This window comes from Lissotriton helveticus, chromosome 4_1 (assembly GCF_964261635.1).
Source record: "Lissotriton helveticus chromosome 4_1, aLisHel1.1, whole genome shotgun sequence".
Lineage (NCBI taxonomy): Eukaryota > Metazoa > Chordata > Amphibia > Caudata > Salamandridae > Lissotriton > Lissotriton helveticus.
Genome location: NC_136063.1, coordinates 182,177,237 through 182,198,639, shown reverse-complemented (window position 1 = coordinate 182,198,639; position 21,403 = coordinate 182,177,237).

Sequence of the window (21,403 nt, the reverse complement as noted above, 5' to 3'; positions counted from 1 at the left end):
ACTGAAAAGACGGAAGTCCTAGAGTTCGGACAGAAAGCGTCTATCTGGAACCACAATTGGTGGCTTACTTCGGCAGGAGCTTGTCCGGTCCCAGTGGCGAAAGTAAGGAACCTAGGGTTAATTTTTGATAAAGATTTGGCATGGAAGCCACAGGTGAATCAGGCTGTTTCTACCTGTTTCTTCATGCTCAAGGGGCTGAGAAAGATCCTGCCGTTTATTCCTTACCATCTCAGGAAAACGGTTATAATCGCCATTATCTTCTCCAGAATAGACTATGGGAACGCTCTTTATTTAGGAGCAGGTTGTGCTCAAATGGCCAAGTTGCAATCAGTTCAGAATGCAGCAGCCAGAATGCTCCTTCTTCTGCCTAAATATCATTCCACCTCAGAGGCCATTAGGCAGCTACATTGGCTCCCTGTTCAGAGGCCGATAGACTTCAAAGCGCTCTGTCTGGTCCACAAAGCACTGGTGGGTGTGGGGGCCCCCGATCTTCAACACCTATTTACAAGGTACCTTCCAACCCGACCCTTGAGGTCTGCCTCGCAAGGGCTGGCTAAGGTCTCTTAAATCAATAGACAACGTTGGGGAGGGAAAGGCTTTTCCCATCTGGCCTCGAGGCTTTGGAACTCCTTACCGCGAGCAGCTAAGACAAATCTCTAACCACAGGGGGTTCAGGAAGGAAGTTATGACGTGTCTTTTTACTCGATAGGACAATCGCCAGCGCTTATCTCAGTTATCGTGTACAGCGCCAAGACGCCTCGGCATTAGTGTGCTTCAGAAATACCCTCACTCACTCACTCACTCAGACGATAAAAAGATCGTCTATATATCTTGCCCACAAAGTCACTTTGTCAATCCATTGTTCATGGGATTCCCCCCCAGGCCACGTGCTTCTGCCACCACAAAAAAATGTGAATAGCTGGGGGTGAAGCACGTGCCCATAGTGGTCCTGTATTGTAGTTTATACAGTTGTCCTGCAAAGATAAAAACATTGTTATTCAAGCGGCAGGTAATCATATGTTGGAGCATAGTGTTATGTTTCTGGAATCTCAAAGATCTTTTGTTGAGAAACCACTTGATAGCTATGACTCCGTCATGATGATTGATGCATGTGTAAAGACTGGTAATGTCCAAAGTAATGAGGAGCATAACTGGTTCCCATGTAATTCCCTCAACGAGTCTGAGGAAGTCCTGGGTATCCCATATAAAAGAGGCTAGATCTCTAACCAAGGGTGCCAGGAAATTGTTAATATATGTTGACATATTTTCTAAAAGACTGTTGATAGAGGCCAAGATTGGTCTCCCCGGGGGGGTTTGCCAGGTCTTAATATATTTTAGGGAGGTGGTAAAAGGTCAGAAGGACAGGTGATTCACAGTAGAGGAACAGCAATTCATCCTGATCCAACATTTCTTTGTTTCTCCACTCTAACAATAGTTGGTGATTGGTTTTAATACACTCCAGATAAACCACATATGAAAAGCCCTATCATATTATGAGACAGATAAGCCTAACCCCATTTCCATTCTACTGAAGCAGACAACTCAGGTACAGCCATCATCTTCTCTCTGGAAAGTTTCTCTCTCTCTATGTACGTTATATTACTGTGCATACATATATGAAAATGCACATATGCTCACAAAAACCAGCTGCACTTATGTGTTGTGCCAATGTGCTAGTGCCTGACCAGAATGAAATAACAAAGGACATTGTTGTTTGACCTTGTCTGCTGTGTTTAGACTAAATCCCAGGAAAAGAACAGAAAGTGAAAACAGGATTGTGCGAAAACCCCAATGTGGCACAAAGACAAATATGTTGATATAGTAACATGTTCAAATCAAACACAGCCTGTATCGTGCACAAATATGCTAACATAGGGAAAACTACAATGGGCCATTCATTGAACCCATGACACCCTTACCTGGCCTATTGTGAACTACCTCTCATGCATGGTCCATGCTGGAGGGAGGGTGAGCAACGGGGACACAATCAAGTAAGAAACTCCAGGTGGAAGTGTGTGCACAGGCATATGTGGAAGGTGTCTGAGGAGGAGCTAATGGTCCAACAACTAAAGCATCGATGGGTGGACTTTGTTTTCCAAGAGTCAGATATGCTTGACCTACTTGGGCTGGAGGATGCAGGCCCTGTAGATATGTACCCATTTACATTTGGATTGTAGTCATATAAAGTAATTAAAAAAAAATATTGTGCATCATATTATTAGCGATTTGTGTATGCCTTGTGCCACGCAAAACAGAGTCACACACAGGGGCAAGAATGGCATTACATATACTTTGTGTGGTAGTGTAAATATATCTGTCCATTATATTTCTCTATGTTTCCTTGCATGACACTGGTGCATGACACAGTGTAGAAAATTCTGCTACTCAATGTATATCCAAAATGATCATGTACCTGCATAATATAATTATTGGCCCATATTTTTCAAGATTTTACCTCACCCTTGAGCCATGCAAGGGGATGCAAGGGTGACGCAAATCCAAATTTAGATTTTGCAAGCCCACCTTGCATGGCCCTCCTTGGCTTGATAAATGTAGAGTAATGCAGCAGAGAGGTGAGCCATGGGGAGAGCGTGGCTGATCCCACACAGCCATCCATGGCTAACACATTGCCAGATTTACATACACTGATAGACCTGGGAATGTGGCAGAAATGCATGCTTCCCCAACAGAGGAGCATCTAGAAGAAATATCTATATTGCTACTTGTTGGTTCCTTTTTCTAAGTGTGTGGCAGGCACAGAGCAGGAATGCGGCACATGATTTTGCATATTTGTCGCCTTCTTCCTTTCACTCAGCTCAGCCAAGCAAAGTGCCTTTCTGCTTCGCGTAAAATAGAGAAATATATTGGCCTAAGCGCGTAAAAATATAACATAGTACTAGAATATCCAAATGTTAATATATAACTTGAACTGTTTATCTATGCTCCATATGTAATTCCTTTTCTTAAGTGTATTTGTATCTCAGGTGGACATATACCTCCTTGAGAGGGAACATTGAGTGCTTCAAGGATTCAGATGCTGAAAGTAAGTGTCATGACAACATGTTTGTAGGTCTGTACCAAATGTGTGTGTGAGTCATTAAATTATTTACTGTGTAATCTGTACAGCAAGGTCATCATCACCGTGATTCATATCATCCTGAATTAGCTAGCAATTACAACTGAACCAGTATAAGCATATTGTTTAACATACAAGAAGCCCTGTTATTGTAAAGTGATTGTAAATATAGGTGTTAGTAAGTATTTTTATTACCCCATTTGAATTATGTTAATGATATAAATAATACAAGATCTGCGTGTCATGCCAAGCTGCACTTTGCATGGACATTACGCACAGTGAGTGTAAACAAGCTAGCCATAATATTGCAATCATTGCACAACATATCGATGCAGGAAATTTGGCAGTAGCACTTTAGGTTTACCATTATTGCAACGTAATTTTTTTTACCATCCACCATGTGGTGGTGCAGTGGTGTGAGCCATTTCTCTCCTGTGCAACCATTCCCTCACTTTGACCACTGACCAGGGGTTTATGTATTGATATCCTGTCCAAGGGGTGTCAGAACCTCCCTCAGAGGCGTCCATGTTAGTTGTCTGTAGAATGCAGTGACAGTGGCCCCATAAGTCCTATGCCCTGGAGGGTGTGTTGATTGTGGCAAGCTAATTAATTTGAAACAAACATTGTGAGAAACAATAGCTATCAGCAGGTCTTACAAGCATTGTGATAATCTGCTTCCTCATGGCACAGAAATTGTACTGCGGACTAGCAGATATCCCATGGTTGGTAGTCTGCATATCTCAGATGGTAAGTATTTGATAGAGCACAAAATACCAATATCATTTAGGTGGGACCAATGCAGCTCCAGTGGTCCTCACAGCATGGATGCTAATGCATTTTATTTAATTTATTTATTTTGAAAGTTTTATATAGCGCGAACAAGATCTTTGCAGATATCAAAGTGCTTTACAAAGAAGGGGTACGAACAGGAGAGTAAATAACAGGCCATTGGGCATAGCGTGGTTGTAGGTAATAAGTGGGGAGGGGTAGGTACATGAGGGAGCATAGTCAAACAGGTACGTCAATAATGCTAATAGTACAAACAAGTGGGAGCATAGACAATCAGGTAAGTCGATAATACAAGTAATACCAATAAGCAAAGGGATCGAACAAGTAGTACAGATCGGTGCAGAGTCTTTAAAGAGTCCAAAATAATAGTTCAAGTGTATTTAGCCATGAGGATAGCTTTTACTTCTTTCTTAAAAAGTGTAGTGGAGGAGATGAGCCTGGTTTCAGGAGGGAGTGAGTTCCAGATCCTGGGTGCCATTCCTGAGAAGGAGCATTTATACGTTTTTTCCTTCTGGAATCTTCGAGGCTTCAGCAGAAGATTGTTTGTGCCTCTAGAGATTCTAGAGCCGCCAGAAATTGTCAGCTTCTGAGTGAGGTAGCCGGGTGAGCTCAGGTGTACAGCTTTGTGCGTCATGCAGTCGATTTTCAGATGTATTCTGGCTTCAAAAGGCAGCCAGTTCAGGGATTTCAAGTCCGGGGAAATATGTGAGTGTTTTTTTGACCCAGTGATGAGTCTCGCTGCAGCGTTTAGAGAAGCTCTTAGGGGTGCGGTAGTAGTTAGGGGAAGTCCGCAGAGGGCGATGCTGCCATATTCTATTCGAGGGATGACTAGTGCTTGTACTGCAGTTTGGAAGTCTTTGGCTGGGAGGAAGGGTTTAAGTTTCCTCAGGGTATTGATTTGGTAGTTCGCTCCCTTAGTTGCCTTGCTGATATGTTGCTGCATGTTGAGATTGGTGTCAAGTGTTATGCCTAAAGATTTTGCTGAGTTGGACATTGAGTGCAGTTAGGTGTTTAAGCCAAATTTGAGTAGTAGAGATCTTCGCGGGAGGTGAGATCAGAAGGAACTCTGTTTTCAGAGCATTGAGTTTGAGATGATTATCGGCAAGCCAGGATTGGGTGCTTCTGATCGTTGAGTTCAGGAGCAAAATGTCTTTGGGGGATTGTAATTTGAGATATAGTTGGGTGTCATCAGCGTACATGTGAAAGTGTACATTGGATGCTTGTAACAAGGTGGTGAGAGGTTCCATAACTAGGTTGAACAAAGTTGGGGATAGGAAGGATCCTTGGGTGACGCCTAACGATACAGGTATTGGCGAGGACATCAGGTTGTTGCTCTTGAATTTCTGCGACCTGTTGTGTAGAAAGGAAGTGAACCACTTGAGAACAGTCCCAGATAGACCCATTCTTGTGTTTAGTAGTTCGAGTAAATTCTCATGTTTAACGGTGTCGAATGCTGAAGAGAGATCAAGAAGGATGAGGAGGCAGGTATCGTTTTGATCTAGGATTTGAAGGGCGTCGTCAATTATGTGAGTCATAGCAGTTTCCGTACTGTGTCCTGCTCGGAAGCCTGATTGATGAGGGTTGAGGAGATCAAACTGATCAATGTGTTTTGTAGTTGTGCGCATTTTTCCAACAGTTTGGCAAGAGTGGGAATATTGGTAATGGGACGGTAATTGTTTAGATCAGAGGGGTCGGCTGTAGGTTTCTTTAGTAAAGGTGTGACTTGTCCAACTTTGAGGGAGTCAGGGATGGTTCCTTGTTGAAGTGAGCTGTTGATAATTTTAGTCCAGAGTGGGAGGAGCAAAGGGGTAAAGTCTTTTACAGCGTTAGCAGGAAGGGGGTCCATGAGGTGATTGGATGGTTTCAAGGTGCAGAGCAGTTTGTTAATTTCTTCTTCAGAGTAGGTGCCAAAGGTACCATGTAGCATTGTTTTTTGGTTCAGTGGGTGCTATGCAGTGGGGTTTGGAGTAGAGGCTTGCGTCAATGAGGAGATCGCTCTTTATGTTGTCCGTTTTTTGGATAAAGAAAGCGGAGAAGTCTTCACAGGACGGTGCTTCGCGCATAGTGCTGAGTGGTTGGGGTTGTTCCTTGGATTGTGATCTGATTAGCTCAAACAGTTTTCTCGGACGGTTTTTTGCTTGGTCGAGCTGGAGGCTGAAGAAATCTGATTTTGTTTGAGCATTGAACTAACTCTGCCCAGCAGGACATAAGCACACCATTTTGAATTAATTTACATATCAGGGACAGCTTTATTTGGTGTTTATTAACTATGTGTTTAGAATGTTTGGACATTCAGCAAGAGTATGGAAAACAATCGAGTTCACTTTCCTATTGCTACTGCAGATATTCAGTCACACTAGGGGCAAGATCTGCGAATTTGTGAATATAGCAATACATCTCAGTGTGCTGCTATGCATGAAAGTTAAACTGCAGGATTGTGGCTTATTAATGTACATGTGTGTCAATTGTATCCTCTCCATGCGCTGGCTATAATGTGCCTGTCTAGTGCCAGCACAGCCAGCCGAGATTTACGGGTCTAGTGGGCCTGCACTGTAGTCAGGATTGTCTTTGTGAAAGAAAGAACACCTTCTACCACAACAACATTACAATGAGGCTTTTTAATATATATATGTATATATATGGGTGTTGCACATTTCAGCAAATGCAGAAAGAAGAAAAAAAGAGGAGAAATGAGCAACTGCATCTTCTTCCAGCTCCCCCGGGGAAGTGTAGCATTTGTATCCATTCCCTGGTCTACCACTGATGGTTGATCTGGGAACACCATTATAAAGTTCCCTGGGGCTAAGTGACGCAAGGCAATCACTTGAGTTTATTGGGTTACTCCACATTTACCAAGCCACTCAAGGCCACACAAGGTGGCCAACCGTGGATAGCTAAATATCAAAGCAAGTTTTGTGTTGCCCTTGCACCCCCTTTCAAGCGACAATGGCACCACAAAACTATGATAAATATGTCTCTCAGAGACCAGGAGGAACATATTTACCTCAAGTATTCAACAGACAAAACAGGATCACATTTGCATGCTCATGTTTGGCTGGGAAATGACCTTTACAATGCAGGCAGACCCAGTGTGCTGTTTCCCTGCAAGCATAACAACACTTGCCTGAACCTCCCCATCTGCCTTAACCATGCATATCCATGGTTAAGGCAGATAGCGGTCTAGTGTATGGATGGGCGGGGAGAGGAACAGGAAGTGTCGGCAAAGGAAGCTGTGGACGCGACCGGTAAGTGGGCCCGGAACAGCGTTTGGGGGGATACTTTTTAGAGGTGCAGGTTAGTTTTAGGGCTTGGGCAGTTTTTTGAAGGAGGCAGGGTTTTAGACTCAGAAGGGGGTTGGTGTAGGTTTGAGGGTTAGGGCCGGGATTGAGGTGGGAGTTTTTTAGGGGTGGGGTTGGTTTTAGGGATCAGCGATGGGGGGTGGCATCATTAGGTCCCGCCTAGCCTTGCAGCACGTATGTGCTGCTCGCTTTGCAAGGCATGCAGTATACAGTAAAGCGGGGGAAGCTCCGCCCACTTTCCGGCCATTTTTTCATTAGCTTAAATTCTAAATGCTGTAATATGCATGGTTTTCAGCTTGATAGTCCGCCTCCTGATGGCCATGTCGTCATTTTTATCCTTACATGGCTATCGCTCCCTTTACTTTAAAAACTATTTTGTTCCCCTGCCTCCCCGTTCCCTCCCGCAGCAGTCTGTGACTTCTCGTCCCACCCACCCCATTCCTGTTCATGCCTTCTTCGAAGCCTCAAATCTGTTTAAAATGCTATAGGTCTCGTGTCACTACGAGTCCTATTGCATTTGTAACGGCTTGTTTTGTCATGGGATTGGATGGGTGAATTCACACTTTATTTTGCCTGACCTGTCCATAACAAATACGCATCGGCGACAGCTGAGAGTTGCCTGCAGACCCCATAGGAGCCCCGCTGGGGTACACTTGTTTTCTTACTTTATGCCGCCGCTCGTCTGTGCATGTTTCCATTCCTGCTTCCTTTTGTGCTTTTTAAAAGCCAACGTCATGTTAACTGTAAACATCTTAAAATGCCATCGTGCATTTACTGACAGGGTAAAGCATGTGTGCACGGCTTCCCCTGGGGCGTTTCACGCTTTGATGATGTACTGGAAGCTGATCCTCATCTCCTCTGCTTGCAGTGCTGCGCTCCCTGAGACACATCACTTCTACTGGGGTTGCAATAACACTGCTGCCCTGCAGACTTTACAAACCTCTGACTTTTGGTTGCTGCAGGTGAGCTGTGTTTGACTGTGCGGTCTCTTCTTTACTGAGGTGTCCTAACTGGGAGGAGTACCCATTGCATCAAACTGCCCCACCCTTATCCTTACCCCCCACCCTCCACCCCCAAAGGAGAAATGATGGCAACGGCGAGGAGTGTAACCTTACTTGCAGCAACCTGTGTACACAAGTCGGTGCTGTTAGGAGAAAATTCAAAGAAGTACTCCTTGTTTTAAATAAGTTACCAGCTGACGTTTAACGCAGATTCCGGTTTAAATCCTTCCCATAATTCAACTATTCGTGCCGGGGAGCCTTATGCATTTGTGGCCTCTTCCGCTGGTTGCTCAATTTGTTTTTGTTCCGCTTGCAGTGCGAGAACTCTCCATGTATCGCATTGTGTCTAACTGTTCGCCCTCCCTAACCCAACCCATACACTTAGGCTTAGTGGTCATGTCATGCCACCATGTGACTGCTGTAGCGACACATACCTTGTTGCTGTACCCGCTGAAGTGGGCGTGATGTTCTTTTAGCTTGGCCTGTTACCCTCCACAACCCTGGCAGTTTCTCTTGAGCTTGTGCTGTTCCATGGCATCAGCTTCTGGTGCCATAGAGGCATGTTACTCTTCACCGCGTGCCGCACAGATGTATATGTGTATCGGGTCTGTGACCAGGGTGGTGAGCGAGGCTTTACTCAAGGGAGTGTAACAAGAACTCAGTGAGCACAGCCCTCTGCAAGCCCGGGCAGCTTTAGGAGCACAGCCTGCTCTGAAATGCCCCTAAAAAGGTTTGCTCTCATGTGCACCCTTCTTTGCCCTCAGCTGGGCACCATCAGTACTGGGTGGCAGACATGAAAGCAAGTCTGTACATGCTGGCACCGCCTGTCAGTTGGCACTGCTACTCACACCAAGTACTTTTTTTGTAAGATAGCCCAAACTCAAACTGAAAGAATGAGAACGCTTTACATGTGCACCAGTTACATTACACAAGGTCACACTCGTTTTTGGTAGGTACGGGGGTTCAGGAATTTTCCCAGAATCACAGAATGCTGAGCTCAAACTGAGGCTCGAACCTAGTTCCCCAGGTCCAATCAGGCAGCTCTCCTCTTACACCACATCCACTCTCAACTGGCCGTGTTGCCTGCTGGCTCGTACTGTCCTTATCATAGATACAGAAGCATAGCATAAGATTGCAGCTAGCAAGGGAATTGATGTTTCTCTGTCAGGGGGGTCCACATTGATTATGCCAACTCTAAGCCCTTACAGGAATTACCCCCAGATTCATCATTGTCCCCTTTTGCGAGTCCTTAATAGCGATTATTAAGGAATCGCTATTAAAGACTCGTAAAACAGGATTCATGTAGAAATCGCAATATTATTTGCGATTTCTACTGCTTCCTTATTTGCGATTAGCAAATTGCTAATCGCAAATAAGGAATGACTCCCCATTCATCCCTATGGGCCTAAAGGCTAAAGGCCCATAGGAATGAATGGGGAGTCATTCCTTATTTGCGATTAGCAATTTGCTAATCGCAAATAAGGATGCGATGTCAAGGGTGCCAGGGGTGTCCAAAGGACACCCTGTAGCACCCCTGAAATGTAAATGTAGACTGATGTTGTGCACACACTTGTCCACAGGACATGTGTGTGTGTAACATACAATTTATAAGTTTTCGCTATTTACCACGAAGTCAGACTTCACGATAAATAGCGGCCAAAAATAGCGATTTCACAATTCAAAAATGGTTCATGCATTGCATATAAGGAATCGCAAATTGCGATTCCTTAAATGCAATCGCAATTTGAGAACTCGCAATTATTTGCAAATTCTTAAATTGCGAGAGCATGAACCATTGATGAATCCCAAATGCAATTTTTGCGGGCGCAAACGGCCGATTTTTGCGATTCGCACCGTTTGCGCTCGCAAAAATGCTTGATGAATCTACCTGATAGTCTCCTATATTCTCTTTTCAGACATGGCTTTATAGACAAGCATATTGCTGACTGTATGGTGATACCATCTTTAATCTGGTAACAGAAGTGACAGGGCAGGCCATTCCCAGAAAAAGGAGTCATAGAGAGAATCTTCTGTAATTAAAGTATGTTGCAATAATATGCGATAATATGCTGCATGGCCAAATACTTATAGGCGAGACTGAATGCATTGCAAATGCTCGTTTTTTTAAAGGGGGCAGGGTTTTAGGCCTCAGTGCGGGAGAAGGGGTAGAGGTAGTTTTATGGGCGGGGTAAGTATTAGGGCTCAAGGCAGGGGGCTACGGTCTGGGTCGTATTTGGTACACGCATATCCCTTCAGTAAACATGCCTTTACCACAAATAAGTTATAAAGGCATGCGTGGTAAAGGAATGCATGGTTAGGACACATTTGTTGTGACCACTTTGTAGAAGCACATGCATTCTTCTGTCGTACAACCGTGTGGGTAGGTAATAGCAAGGAAATGCAAGCCAGGCCAAGTGGTTCATTGGTGTCACTATGCCTGGGGAAGTTGTGACATTGGTGATCCTAGCTGCTTCTGATTTTTTTTTCAAAGCAATCCTACTCTGAAATGCATGGGCCAATACACATAATACATTGGTATATGCCACAATGTACTCCAAGGCAGAAGATAGTTCCACCTATATTTATATAAGTGTAATTGTACTATCTATTTTCATATTTATGTGCACATAATATCAGTACACTTAAAGTTATTAATATGGCTATCAAAGTCGATAAAGAGAATGAGTTAGGCCTGTAGTCTTCTACAGCGTACATCTGTACATAAAGACAACAGCAGGAAATGATGAGCCAACACAAGGTATGGGAACTTTATTTACAGTGATTGTCAACTTCATATTGCCAAATGGAATCCTTATTAGCAAGTATGAACAATTATTTATGCATGTTGTTACAAAGGTGCCTGGTAAAAGGATGTGTAGCACGTGCCACGGTAAATGTTACATATATCATATATATCTGCAAACATGTTGGTGTTTTTCTTGTAGGAAACGAAAACATTTATGTGAAAGAGTGGTTTCCGCCAGTGAAACATTGATGTATGTTTTCCGAGACATACATTTTCACATATGTGTTATGTTTTTTTCTCAAAGCTAAACATGCATATGCAAATGTTTTTTTTACTAATGTCAGTCATCTACAGAGTAGGGATCATTGGTCTGAGTTAAATGTATGGGTGTGACATTGTGGATAATAAGAAGTATGTCACCTTTCGCAGACCTTCATCATGTAAGATACAGAGATTTTAATTGTTATTTACACTGTTATGAAGGAATATTAGCGATGTATGTATCAAACGATTAGGTGAAGGTAATGTAAATAAGAGATGTCCATACAAAACTTTGGTTAATACGATCTATATTTTCCTCTTCAGGTCGCATGGCTGCGGATGTAGTCACGGCCTTTGTTGGCAGAAAGGCAAGGTATTAAAGAAGGAAAACAATGCCCATGGATTCCATACAATGAGGATCGAGAAGAAAAGGCAGCAGGAACATGGCTTTTCTCCAAAGTGTTCCAACAAACCCCCACTACAATGGCAACAACTACCACTCACGGGACCTTTCGTGGCCAGACCATCTCATGTTCCTGGATGAACTCCTCCTCAGCGCCCGACATCGTCATCGCCATCCCGGACGGCTACAAAATCATCCGGAGGGACCGCGTCAACCAGACCGGAGGAGGCATTGCCATCATCCACAGGAACTCCATCCGCATCACGACCAACACCGACGACACCCTCGCACCCGCCGAGCACCTGCACTTCCAGATCCACATCAACCCCAGGACCACCCTCAGAGGCACCCTCATCTACAGACCCCCGGGACCACGCACACAATTCAGCGAGGACATCGCCGACTTCGTCAGCCCGCATGCCCTCCCCTCCGCTGACTACATCCTCCTCGGGGACCTCAACTTCCACCTGGAGAACAACAACGACCGCAACACCACCACCCTGCTGGACAACCTCGCCAACCTCGGACTCAAGCAACTGGTGACCACCCCCACCCACTACGCCGGACACACTCTCGACCCCGTCTTCTCCTCCAGCAAGGACATCGCCTTCAGCCATGCCACCGGACTCCACTGGACGGACCACAGCTGCGTCCACTTCAGCTTCAAAAGGACCACGATCCATCACCACAAGCAACAGGTTGCACGCAGAAGCTGGAACAAGATCACAGCCGATCAACTCGCAACTTCCCTGAGCAGAAACCCACCCACCAGCGCAGCGAACCCCAGCCAAGCGGCCACCAACCTCACGATGTGGATCAGCGACTGCGCAGACGCCGCCTAACAGACCCGGCAGCAAAAAAGCCCCATGGTTCACCGACGAACTCAAGAACTCGAAGAAGAACTGCAGAGCCCTTGAGAAAGCCTGGCGCAGAGACCCAACATCGGACAACATGACTACCCTCAAGCTCGCCACCCGAAAATACCACCAACTGATCCACACCACCAAGAAAACTGCATTCAAGGAACGACTGGACAACAATGCGCACAACAGCAAGGAACTCTTCAACGTCGTCAAAGAGCTCTCCAACCCCAACGCCGGAAACAACGACATCACCCCTTCGCAAGACCTCTGCAACTCCCTCGCCTCATACTTCCACGACAAGATCACAGACATACACAACAGCTTCAGCACTCAACCGACGCACGCCACGACCGAACCACCGCCCCCCACCACCACCCTCTGCGCCTGGACCCCGATCAGCACCAAAGACACCATCCGCACGATGAACACCATCCACTCCGGATCTCCGACAGACCCCAGCCCTCACCACGTCTTCAACAAGGCCGACGCTGTCATCGCACCCCACCTGTGGGACATCATCAACACCTCCTTCGACACCGCTACCTTCCTGGAGAGCTGGAAGCACGCCGAACTCAGCGCCCTACTAAAGAAGCCATCAGCCGAACCCTCCGACCTCAAGAACTACCGACCCATCTCGCTGCTCCCGTTCCCCGCAAAAGTCATCGAGAAGACCGTCAACAAGCAGCTGGTCGCCTTCCTCGAGACGAACGGATCCCTCGACCTCTCGCAGTCTGGCTTCAGGACCAACCACAGCACCGAGACTGCCCTGATCGCAGCCACCGATGACATCCGAGCCCTGCTCGACAACGGAGAAACAGCGGCCCTCATCCTCCTAGACCTCTCCGCGGCCTTCGACACCGTCTGCCACCGTACCCTAGTACAGCGCCTCAGCAACGTCAGAATCCGGGAGAAGGCGCTGCAGTGGACCATCTCCTTCCTCGCCGGAAGGACACAGAGAGTCCGCCTCCCACCGTTCAGATCAGAAGCCACCGAAGTCATCTGCGGCGTTCCTCAAGGCTCCTCGCTCAGCCCAACCCTCTTCAACGTCTACATGAGTCCCCTCGCAGCCATCGCACGACAGCACAACCTCAACATCATCTCCTACGCCGACGACACCCAGCTGATCCTCTCCCTCACCAATGACCCCGCCACCGCCAGAGCCAACCTACACGAAGGGATGAAGGAGGTAGCCGAATGGATGAAGAACAGCCGCCTGAAACTGAACTCGGACAAGACGGAAGTCCTCATCCTGGGATCCTCACCCTCCGCCTGGGACGACTCCTGGTGGCCCCCCGCCCTGGGCAGTGCACCCAAACCAACAGACCACGCACGCAACCTGGGCTTCATCCTGGACTCATCCCTCTCCATGACCAGACAAGTCAACGCCGTCTCCTCGTCGTGCTTCAACATCCTACGCATGCTACGCAAGATCTTCCGGTGGATCCCCACCGAGACCAGGAAGACGGTCACCCAGGCCCTCGTCACCAGCCGACTGGACTACGGCAACGCCCTCTACGCCGGAACCACCGCCAAACTCCAGAAGAGACTCCAGCGGATCCAGAACGCCTCAGCAAGGCTCATCCTGGACATCCCCCGTCGCAACCACATCTCCGGACACCTGCGAGACCTGCACTGGCTCCCGGTCAACAAGAGAATCACCTTCCGTCTCCTCACCCACGCACACAAAGCCCTGCACAACCAAGGACCAGGATACCTCAACAGCCGCCTCAATTTCTACGCTCCCAAACGCCAGCTCCGATCGACCGGCCACGCTCTCGCCGCCGTCCCCCGCATCCGAACAGTCACCACAGGGGGAAGGTCCTTCTCCTACCTCGCCGCCAAGACCTGGAACTCCCTCCCGACCCACCTCCGCCTGACCCAGGACCACCTCGCCTTCAGGAAGCAGCTCAAGACCTGGCATTTCGAGCAGTAGCGGACCCCCCCTCCCCAAGCTCCTTGAGAACCTCCGGGTGAGTAGCGCGCTATACAAATGCTTTGATTGATTGATTGACCACTGCAGGACCATCCGCTGGACAGAAGGATAAGGAACCAAACCATAAAACAAAAGCACTGTCACTGTTCCGCCTTATCCTGAATGACTTAAGTGTATGCAGAGAATGGCCAAGCAACTGGCAAAACTCACTGAAGTCCAAAAACACATACTAAAATATTGCTTCTGTGCCAAGCGGTCTTTATTAGCATTTCACAGAAAATCTGGACCTGGACTCTCCTTTCAACCATCCCCTTCCCTGTATTTGTACTTGTTTTAATTGCACTTTAGGTCTGTTAAAACATAGTTAGGGTATAGTGTAGGTTTAGGGATAGTGTATTCTAGAAATAGATTATAGTATATTTAAAGGTATATTTTAGAGTATTAAGTTTAGATTGTTAAGGTTTAGTGGGTGGGGGTGAATGTTAAGTGTGTAAAAAAACAAAATAATTTAAACAATCGTTGATAAATGATAAAATATATACATATTTATATAGGTTTATATGTGTATCTAAAATATGGTTCGGGTATAGTTTATGTTTGTATTGTATTGAATTACGTGTATTAAGGAGGTGGGGTGTTAATGTTTATCCTGTGATATGGCAATTATTGTTAAGATAGGTTAAGAGTTAGATAAGTTAAGTAAAGTTCATTTTACTGATAGGTAGTGTAGGTTAAATAGAGTTAGGTAGTGCATTTATATTATATTTATTTGTTTTCAATACATTTTATGGATTTCACAAAGTGATTGTGTGTTTTGGCTTTAGTTTCCTAATATTGAGTTAGGAGAGTACATAATGTTCAAACAATAAAGAGGATTTTCTACTGCAATGTTGAAGTGTCAGAATTTACTTGCCAACTGTATGTCATCTTGACGTTGCAGATATAAATGCAGGCATATTCATGATTCTAATACAGATTTAGTATCTAGCTAGTATGTGTTCAACCATCCATAGTCATGTTATCATGACAATTCTCTGTGCAAGCAGTGAGGTTTACAACCTATGTATTTATGTTGAGGTAAGTACTTGCCAGCAAAGATATGGACCCGTGGAAGAGTGTGTTGTGTTCACATACCTCACACATTCTTTTTAGAGTTGGTAGGTCATTATGTACTTTTGTAAATCTCTCTACGCGTCAATCCAGATAAAGTTGCTTGCTGGTTTAGTCTAACATTCCTTAGAGGGACTACACACTGCTCAATCTTCCACTTCAATGGATGTTATTGTAATAGTCGCATAGTTAGAAACTGCATGTAATATTTAGTGTAATCACCTCTGATTATAAATTCAAAATATTTGATCATGTTTTAGAAAAGTATGTATGAAGACTTTTGAGATTAAACAGTACAAATCTGGTCAAGGTATTAAAATTTTTTAAAATATCAAGCTGGTTCAGATTCACACATCTAATCATGCGATAAGTCCACTTATATGAATTCATCACATAGTAGAAAATACCAATTTACAGTGAATCATAGTACATGTAGCTTGAATACGTACCACTCAACTACATATGAAATATGCTCTGGAACAAATTGCCATTAGAAATTAAGGATGCTGTATGATAATAACAGTAGGACAAGATCAATTGCATCTTAAAATTAGAGTACTGTAGTGGAATGATGTATCACACAGGACAAATCGTTAAACTGACCAGTAGACTTTCACAGATGTTGTCAGGCATTTCTGGTTCTGAAACTGATGAACTGTATATCTTCCTCCTCGAATGAGTGTTCTGCTTCCAATGGATGTTGTGGTGTTGGAATAGGATGCTGAAAAGTGATGATAATAGCCTCAGAAACACAAACATCAAAGGTGTAGATGTTATCCTCAATTTCACAATTATATCTGTGAATGCCAGTAAGGCAGCATGGTAGTACATGCCAAGGGTCTGATGGTTGTGCAACACATCTATGATGTTGCCATTAAGGGCATTTGTTGGTGCCATGAAGGAATCCATCATGTCCTCTAAACAATTACCTAAAGTCTTCGGTCTTCTTTCCAAGGAATGGATGGAGGAATTGTTGGCAATCAACATCCCTAGTGTGAGATGTTGAAGGCTGGTGTAATTGGTACTTCTGCAATATAACACCAGCGATATCAGTAGGGCCGAGAAACTTACTTGCTCCTTCAAGAGTGCCTGCTATAGTCTCTTTGCACAACCTGACTTCATCCTCCATTCATTCCTGGACTCCTACCACTCGCTGTTGAAATGTTACTTGGGGATCATCAAAGGCCTCACTTGCAATATGACATATAGATGGTCTATGCACAGTCTGTGTTGGTTCATGTGGAGTCCCAATAACATCTGGTTTATCCTTGACATAACCAGAGCAGATTTTTCTATAGTGTCCAGGAGTTGTAGGAAGCTGTCTTCAACCTTCGGGCAGAGGAGATATCTAGAACAGGTTGATCATCACAGGAGATGTTCTTTGCCCCTCTGGAAATAAATAGGATTATGTTACCAATATTCAATAATTGTATATGATGTAAGGGATCTCAATTACATTTTGACATAAATGTAATTCCCTTTCAAATACACAGGGATATTAAGAGCGTAGGTTTTTCAAGTGAATACAACCATGTTGTACTGTTGTCACATGCATTATGGCAATCCATATACATTGATCTTGCATACTCATTATTCTCTAGAAATAACTAGAGATGTACCTTGCACAACATACAATGTCGGCACACAGATCACATTTTCTAAACAGTATTTCAGCAGAGATGTCAATATTCGTGATTAAAGGATGTCCTCCTAACTGAGGTCATTACAGTACATGATGCTGTTGAAGTACATATTTGTTATCACTATATTCAATGTTTGGACATACATTTGTAAGTTACTAGCAGTTTTCAGTATCCCATATGGGCCCATATTTATAATGGGTTTGTCTCAACCTTGTAACACACAATGGGGTGCAAGGGTGAATGAATACCTACTTGCTAATTACCAAGCTACGCAAGACCACCTTGCATGGACCTGCATGGCTTGATACACATAGAATAACACACGGCAGTACTTTTTTCTTCCTTTCACTACTCTGTGGCAGGGAGGTGTACAATGGGTGTTCCCTGATTAACCAACACTGGTAGCCCTGGCAATATGTAAGAATTGCACCTCCCCACCAAGGGCACATCGAGGCGAAATTTATTTATTTCTCCTTAAAGTTTCCTCTTTCTAGGTCTGCTGCATTGTGCAGCACATGTAAATAGAGAAAAATGCCTCTGAGGATTGTTTTTGTGTAGGAAGGTATCCCTTTCTCAACAAATACATTCCTGCATACAACACTGGCACCCTTGCAACATGGTGCAAGGGTGCCTGTATTGGCACTAGGAAGCAGTTGGTGCGGCAGCAAAAGCAGAGAGGAGGAATGCGCAGCGTATTGTTAAATCCCCCACCTTCCTGCCCTCTCCCTTTCTTGCTGCGTATCACAGCAAGGTTCCCTGCTGCACTGTCTGGCATGCCTTTTGCATATAGTTTGCACCCTAGATTGTTGTCGTAGCAACTAAATGAAATTAGTATTTATCTGTCACTGTACACTTCTCTATGACATTACGCGCCTTGTTTTCACTCACCCTGTACTCTTTACTAGTCCTCTATGTCCTTTTACTCCAGCTACCAACACTGTACGAATGAGGGATGTCACCTGCTCCTCCACTAGGTACAGTTTCTCCTGGACATCAGGCCCTCCTCCAGTCTTTTTGGCTGCTTTAGGTGCCTGGGCAGTTTTTCTTTAGTACTGCATTGTAGTCATGCCACCACTTCATACACTCCACTAAAATTCTTAAAAAAACAAAGCTTAAATGGTGGACTAGTGGTCCTGCCCTCATGCCAGTTTTCCAAATTCCAACGTCCTGTACATTGCATTGGGTGTGCGCCAGGCAAAGAAGTACAAGGTACTTTTGTGGTTTGAGTAGTCTTTATTTTCAAATAATATTTTCCAAATGTTAATGACACATTAGGCTCAGCCAACGCATTTCGTTCTCTCATTGAGAACTTCATGAGGGCTTAAATAAAGCAAAGCAACAGTTCAAAAATAACAAGTCGGAGTGGTCCAGTATGAGTGCTCCAGTGTGATAGTCTGGACACACAAGGGAATTGCCAGGGCTTAGTAGTACCCGACAACAAAGATCTGAAGAAACAATCCAATCGCGACAGTCCTTGTTGGTGCAATGCAATTGACCTGGTCCACTATAGATTGCCATTTATCTTTGTGAGGAAAATTGAATTTTGCCTTGTCATATGTGCCTACGTGTTCCCCATCCTATGTTATATGTGCATGATCGATATGCATATATCCCCCTATGATCGATTAAAGACGCAATTATGGTTGTGTCCAACTCTAGTATGCCAGTATTCAGTTCTCGTGAAAGCAACGAGTATTAGGCCTATGTTGCCACGTTTTACAGTGTGCACGTTAATTCATTGAATTGTCCCCGTTTCTAGGCCTCAAAGGGCCCGGACACCAGATTCAAGCTCCAGTCTCCTGAACCCACTCCGAGGAGCGAAGCAGCCCCCACCTGCATCCCTGACCCTTCACTTACTTTCCTGCCGCGCAGCGCGGTGCCCGGCCTGGCTCTGCCTGCCTGTCTGCCAAGAATATGTTATGCTTCTAGTTATCAGTTCAGCTTTTCGTCTTCACATTCCTAAGCTACTGAACCGCATAAACATCTCCAGCTATGGTCTAGTCTTTCTGTCTCCATGTAAGAGCATTACTGTATTAATATTCATAGAAGATTCATAGCACACGCAATACATGTAGAATATATGCATGCACCAGCCTTAGTGTCAAGTAGCCTTTGCCCTGATAACTTTTAGATTCTATCAACATGTACTCCAAACACCAGATACCAGATATGCTATAGGTACATGTCGTCCTGACACCGCAGACTTTAGTCTCCTCTTCTAGTGCAGAAGTCATAGCCCCAGTTCTCCCCGGTAACACGTCATGGCTCGTTTGCGCGCACCACTAGGTTAAAGGTCCCAGCTGCTCAGGTAGCCCCCTCCATGTTTCCGCCCATTCATGACACTTCTGTGACGTTTTCATCACATGTCTACGTGTACGCCCTGTGCACGCCTTCTTTTCACGCCCATGTGTTCTTATCTCACGTTTGTCACTAATTACGCCTACTGTATGCACTGTAATTGAAATGTCTTACTATATATACTTTGTACTGTTGATGAAACGGGTGCAGCTGCCTTCTATGCTATTTGATTTCAGGCTGTCCCGATTCTGTCCCTTCCCTTTTGCCTGAATAAAACCCGTTCGACTCAGATTCCTCGGATCCTGCCTCTTATTTATTGAGCTATCTGTTATTATTAATGTATTCAAAAATAGTACCGGTATTTAATTATTTATTTACCACATAAATGGCGCCCGAACAGGGACGTGCCCCTTCCCCACGCGCTGGCGATGTAACGCAGGCCCCCTGACCCTCTGCAGCCGTGACGGAACTCTACCGTGCACGTGCAGATATTTCTGCTTCAAGTCTCCCTCAGGCCCACGGAGGAGACTGGAACTGCGGTCCGGCATCCAGACGAGGCGGTGTGGAATGCGGTTCGTCCCGACCAGAGCCCAAGCCGAGAGAGCAAGGTCCGAGGTATCCGGAGGCCCACCTGTTTTTGAAGTCCGAAGTTCGTAGTCCGACGTCGTAGCAGTCCAGTCCAGTCCGAGGCCTTCCAGTTTCTGCTTCCCGGTGAGTACCGTTGCGGGGGAAGTATCTAGACAGGATCATTAGTTTGTTCCTGGTCCGATGGGTTTGGGTACACAGATCCAGTCCGAAGTATTCACCTAGGTGGATACGGTATGACGTGTCTCTTTAGGGGACCGGTATGTTCTGTACTGTTTTAGCAGTGCATCCAGTAATTCTAGTAAGTCCGTTTCTCGAGAAATTTATGTGTTATGTTTTCAGTGTATCAGGTAGTATTCTGTTCGAACTGTTATTAATGTATTTCTATGTTGTGGTATGAGTGATTTGTTTGCCATTTCATTACTGTGATTATTGTGTATTGTGTTCGCAAGTAGAATCCCGAAATGCCTCTGTTCTCGAAATTACGTCAGATAAAAACCAGAAAAGGGTTACTCGAAGAAGCAGTTCCTGTCCCCCCCTAGGGACAGTCCTGGACATTTTATGTATCACAAGCATGGCTTAGATGCCATATTATATCTAGACTTATGGGCGGATTATACTAAAGATCTTGAAGAGAAATATAGATGGCCTGTATCAGGTACATGGGATGCCGAGTGCATCATGCGAGTAGAAGAAGCATTATGGAAAAAGAAAGCCAGACAGTCCCAGAAAGATGCCATCGAGTTATGGCGCAAAGAATCTCATAAAAGAACAGAAAAGGAATTTAGAAAAACAGAATTAAGTAGGGAATCCTCAGAAAAAGCCCAAGAAAAGGAATTAATCGAAGAAGGTGAACGAGTTAGAGCAGAACAGTCAGACAGACAGAGAAATGCCCTTATTAAAGGTATGTATCCTCTTCTTGCCGAGGGCTTGCCAAAGGCAAACCCGGAAGCACCCTGTAATTTACCGCCACCATTGGTCCCGATTAAGCTACGTCATAAACCGACCGCAGCCGAAATTTTTCTATCGTCCTATTTGGACGACACAGTCCCAGAATATGCAAATCCTATTCCGCCTGTTCACCCTCAGCCCCCTGTTAATAATGTAATTCCTGCTCCTCCAGCCGCTGGTCCCGGGGGCCAAGTTAATGTGCCACAACCCCGGACCAGCCCACAGTAAATGTACCCGCTTTGCCAGTTGCTTTACCAGCACGTACAGTATTTACCGAGGATTCTAGTTCAGGAGCAGCGGGGGGAGGCGCTCCTATCACCCCGCCTCAAGCAAGACGACTGACGCCGCGAGAAGCAGCGTTACAGCATACGCCAAAAGTGGCTACATACACAGATCTCAAGCGACTTCTTACTGACTGTATATATGATCCAGTTCCAGGCGAAGA